Below are 5,485 nucleotides of genomic sequence, written 5' to 3'. Positions count from 1 at the left end.
TTGTTGTTGTTCTGTTTGTTACAGAGCTCACATATGTTAAGTGGTGGGCAATGCCTGAGCTGTATATAGTCACATGTGATTGGAACATACATAACATGTAAAATCTGAAGGAGAAACCAGAGCAAACTTTATTTTGGAGTCCGCGGCCTTCAAAAGCAAAGTGTATATAGGGGAATTGAGAAAGACACAGGCATGCTTAGGGCAAAATGGATGTGCAGAAAATACCATAGAAGATCCTCATCTTTATTTCACACAGCTTCTTCAGCATACTACAAGCCAGTCTAAGTGTTAAAAGAGGGCCCTGGCACAAAGTCAATTTGCAAAGACTGGGAGAGGTTGAGTATTTTTCCTCTTGGAATAAAAGGATATCTTTTCTCAAAATACCAGATAGGCACAGGCTGGGAACAGAGTCCTAAGTGTCCATGCATGTGCAGGAGGGCAGTTGCTGCAAAAATAGGAGCAATCACTGAGCAGAGGACTATTAAGGTTTTAATTAACAGAAGAAAAAAAAAAATCAGACTTGGAAAAAGGGAAGAATCTGAGTTCCAGAACTGACACATTATAGTATTTGAATGTCCTGATTTCAACAAATTTACAGGAAAGCAGTCTCCATACAATAGAACAAAATAAAATGACAAAACCATCCCATTTGAAGGCAAGATAGTGTACAGACAGGAAGACCCTACAATAACAGTCCTAATTATACTCAAAAGGCTAAAAGAAAATACAGACAAGAAAAATAAAGGAAAACTATACATAAAAAAACGAGCATGTCAATAAACAGAAAGACAACTAAACAGGATTACTGGAGCTGAAAAACACAGTAACTGAAATAAAGATGTAATCTTTGGAAACAATAGAAAAGGGGGGAGGAGGATCAGTATAGAAATAGAGTTTTCAATGCTATTGAAGTTAAGTTGTTATCAATTTAAGTTAGGTTACTATACGTTTAGAATGTTATATGGAATTCCTACGATACCAAACACACACATAGACAAAATCTAAAAGGTATGCCAAACAGGGCAGAAGAGAATCAAAAAGCTCACTACAGAAAAATCAATAAAACATCAAAGAAGGCAATATTGGAGGAATGAATGAGAAACAGATCTTAAAAAAAATACACATACACACATAAAATATCAAAATGATAGAAGTAATGCCTTACTTCTTACTCGTAATTACGTAAAATGTAAATGGATTAAGTTCTCAAATCAAAAGGCAAAGACTGGCAGAATAAATTTTAAAAAAATAAGATTCATCTCTATGCTGTCTGCAAGAGATATGCCTTAAACCCAAAGATACAGTAGTCAAGAGGATTGAAAAATATATTTCATGGAAATGATAACTAAAGTGATCTCCAGTGGTGATATTAATATCAGAAAAAAAATAGATTATAAGTTAAATTTTTTTTTACAAAAGACAAAGTATTATTATATAATCATATAATGTTAAAAAGACCAATTCATAAATAAGATATAACATAGTAATTCTATGTTTAACTTTTTGAGGAACAACTAAACTGCTTCTCATCATGGCTGTACCCTTTTACAATCCACCAACACTGTATGAGGTTTTCTGTTTCTCCAAATCCTCTCCAATATCTGCTGTTTTTTGCTTTTTTTTTTTTTTTTATCATAGCCATCTTAGGGGATACAATCTTATTGTAGTTTTGATTTGCATTTCCCTAACAACTAAAGAGCTGTGCCATCACAATGCCTAACACATTTGACTGCTAACCATAGGGTGCTGGTTCAAACCCACCAGCCACTCCTCAGAAGGAAGACTGGACAATCCACTTCCATAGAGATACCACTTCTGAAATCCATGGAAGGGTCTCTATAAGTCTGATTCGACTTGACGGCAGTGAGTTTGGTTTGGTTTTTGGAACAACTAATGGTGTTGAGCATCCTTTCATGCGTTTGTTGAACATTTGCATACCCTCTTTGGTGAAATGTCTATTCAAGTTCTTTACTCATTCTTTATTGGGTTGTTTGTCTCGTTGTCAAGTTAGTTGTCGTTAGTTGCTGCTGAATCCATTCTGAAAGTTAAATATAGAATTATTACATGACCCAGCAATTTCATTCCTAGATATTTTAAAAGAATTTAAAGCAGGAGTGTAGAGACACAAGTATACTAAAGAGACACATGCAATATTCATTGCAACACTATTTAGAACAGCCAAAAAGTGGAAACAGACTAAATGTCAATCAACAGATGGATAAATACATAAATGTGCTATATATATGCAATGGAATATTGCTCAGTCACAAAGAAAAATGAAGTCCTGATACAACTCATGATATAGATAAACCTTCAAAACATTATGCTGAGTAAAATCAATCAGTCACAGAAGGACAAAAATTATATTATCCCACTTATTTGAAGTATCTAGAATAGGCAAATAGATAGAGAGTAAAGTTTATTCATGGTTACCATGAATAGGAGGGAAGGAAAGGACTCAATGCTTAAGGGACACTGAACTGGTAAGGGTGGTGTTATAATTTGGGAGTGAATGATGGTGATGATTGAATAACATGATGAACATAATTAATACCACCAAAGTGTACTTGTGAAGGTTCTAGAAATGTCAAATGTTTTGTTACATATACATTAAAAAAAGAAAAGAAGCCAAACTCATTGCCATTGAGTGTATTCGACTTAGAGTGACCCCTCCTTGGGTTTCTGAGGCGGTATCTGTATGGAAGTAGATTGCCCTATCTTCCTTCTGAAACATTTACCAACATTTAACAAAGATTATCCAATTTTATAAAAAAGGAGATAAAACAACTGTAAATATATTGTTGTTGTTGTTGTTATGTGCCGTCGAGTCAAACCCGACTCATAGCGACCCCTTCTTGGGTTTCCGAGGCAGTATCACTACGGAAGTAGGATTGCCCAAACTTCCTTCTGAGGAGTGGCTGGTGGGTTTGAACCGCCAGCCGTCTGGTTAGCAGGCAAGTGTCATATATGGACCTAATATCAGATTCCCAAAATACATGAAGCAAACTGACATATTTGAAGGGGGAAGCATACAGTTCTACACTAACATCTGGAGACTTTAGCATACCACTTTCAATAAGGGATTAGACATGTAGACAGAAAATCAATAAGGAAACAGAACATTTGGACTACAGTACTTAAAATCTAGCAATATAGAAAACTCACCCAACAACAGCACCATAAATACACATTATTCTCCATTGCACATGGATCACGCTTCACGATAGACCATATTCTGGATTACAAAATAAGTTTCAATAAAAATACTGAAGCTATACAAAGTGTCTTCTTTGAGGACAATGGAATGAAACTACAAGTCAATAAAAATCAACAACAGTAGAAGCAGTGAAAATTTTCAGAAATGTAGAAATTAAAGAACACACTATTAAACAACCAATGGATCAAATCAAAAGACAAATCAGAAAATACTTAAAGATTAATGAAAACGAAAGCACAACACACTAAAATTTATAGGATGCAGCAAAGGCTGCATAAAGGTATTTGGAAGGAAATTTGCAGCAGTAAACCCCTAAGTAAAAAATAAAATAAAAAGAAATAGCTCAAATCAACAACCTAACATTACATCTTGAAGAGCTAGAAAAAGATGAACAAACTAAGCCCAGAGACATCAGAAGAAAAGCAGTAACAGAGCTGAAAGGAGCTAAATGAAATAGAAAACAGAAAAAAAAAAAAAAAGATTCAGCAAAACCAGAAGTTGGTTCTTTGAGAAGATCAATGGAATTAGCAAAGGTTTAGGTAGACTGACAAAAAAAAAAAAAAAGAGAGAGAGAGAGGAGATGCAAATAACTAAAACCACAAGTGAAAGTGGAAATACTACTACTGAGCCTACCACTACTATTCAGAAATAAAAAGGGATCATAAGAGAATACTGTGAATAGTAGTAGATGAAATAGACAAGTACTTAAATGCATATGAACTACCTAAATTGACTCAAAACCCACTGTTATCAAGTCACCTCTGACTCATAGCAACTCTATAAGCAGAGTAGAACTTCCCTATAGGATTTCCAAAGCTGTAAATCTTTATGGCAGTGGATTGCCTCATCTTTCTCCTCTGGAGCAGCTAGTGGGTTTGAACAGCTGGCCTTTTGGTTAGCAGCCAAATGCATTAACCACTGTGCCACTTGTTGTTGTTGTTATGTGCTGTCGAGTCAGACCCGACTCACAGCGACCCCTCCTTGGGTTTCCAAGGTGGCATCACTACAGAAGTAGATTGCCCAACTTTCCTTCCGAGGAGTGGCTGGTGGGTTTGAACCGCTAGCCTTTTGGTTAGCAGTCAAGTGCCTTAGGCACTATGCTACCACAGCTCCTCAAATTGATTCAAGAAAAATAATAAAAAAATCTCAGGGTCATCCATAGCTTCTCTCTCCAAGTGCTACCTAGTAAGAAGTGCTCCTGTGGTGAGATAACAGAGTGATGAATCTTTGGGTCTTGACCTAAATATTCCCCAGATTTCCTGGTTTGGTTTAAATTTATGGTCTTGACATAAATAGGAGGCTATTGCTCAAATTGTCCCTCATTGATGTCAATTCCGAGAGAGTGATTCAAATTGTTCCTACTATCATGAGCAAGCAAAGAGAAAGTAGTGTTGCTAACTGACGGCTGGTCTTCAGGTGCAGTGAAAGTCTAGGATCCATGCTGATTAGTATAGCAAGGAGTATGAGTAGTAAGATATTAAGAAACCCTGAATGCAGAAACTTTAACATAATAATGTAACCTGTGTCTTTTTTGTATATAGATGAATCTCACCAAAAACTCATTGGACTGAGTTAAAACCTTTCCCCGAGCACAAAGCAATATGATTGCCATCCCAGGCTTTGACAATGGCAGATAAATATACACAGCATTTATGTTTGTGCTGAGTCTGGACCACTCCCTGTCTGGATGTTTGTCATATGGTGGAGGCTTTCATGTTGTTATGATGCTGGAAGCTATCCACTGGTCTTTCAAGTAACAGCAGAATGAACTATGATGGACAAGTTTCAGACTACGACAGATTAGGAAGAAAGGCCTAACAATCTACTTTCACAAATTAGCCAATGAGAACCTATAGTTCACAACAGAATATTGTCTGACGTAGTGCTGGAAGTTGAACTCCCTTGGTTAGAAGGCACTGGAAATGCACGGTGGCTACAACAGTGGATTTGCGCATACCAATGGTCATTAAGATGGCGTAAGACCGGGCAACATTTCAGTCTGCCGTCCATGAGGTTGCCATGAGTCAGAGCCAACTTGACTGAAACTAACAAGAGTTTGAAACAGAACTTGGCTACTGCAACTGTTTCTTAATACACTTTTGGTGCTCAGGTTGAAATTTAAATATCATAGCTCAAAATTCCTGGTATTGGTCCTTCCCGTCCCCCCTACCAGCATGAAGAGGTATTTCAAGTATAATAATTAATCTCTGGGAAGTGATCAACATTATAAAGAGGCTAGTGGTTTTACAGAATGGAAATGCTCAACAA

Source organism: Orycteropus afer, unplaced genomic scaffold (genome assembly GCF_000298275.1).
Source record: "Orycteropus afer afer isolate SDZICR_OR568_19922 unplaced genomic scaffold, OryAfe1.0 scaffold00009, whole genome shotgun sequence".
Taxonomy (NCBI): domain Eukaryota; kingdom Metazoa; phylum Chordata; class Mammalia; order Tubulidentata; family Orycteropodidae; genus Orycteropus; species Orycteropus afer.
Note: the sequence above shows the minus strand (reverse complement) of the source record.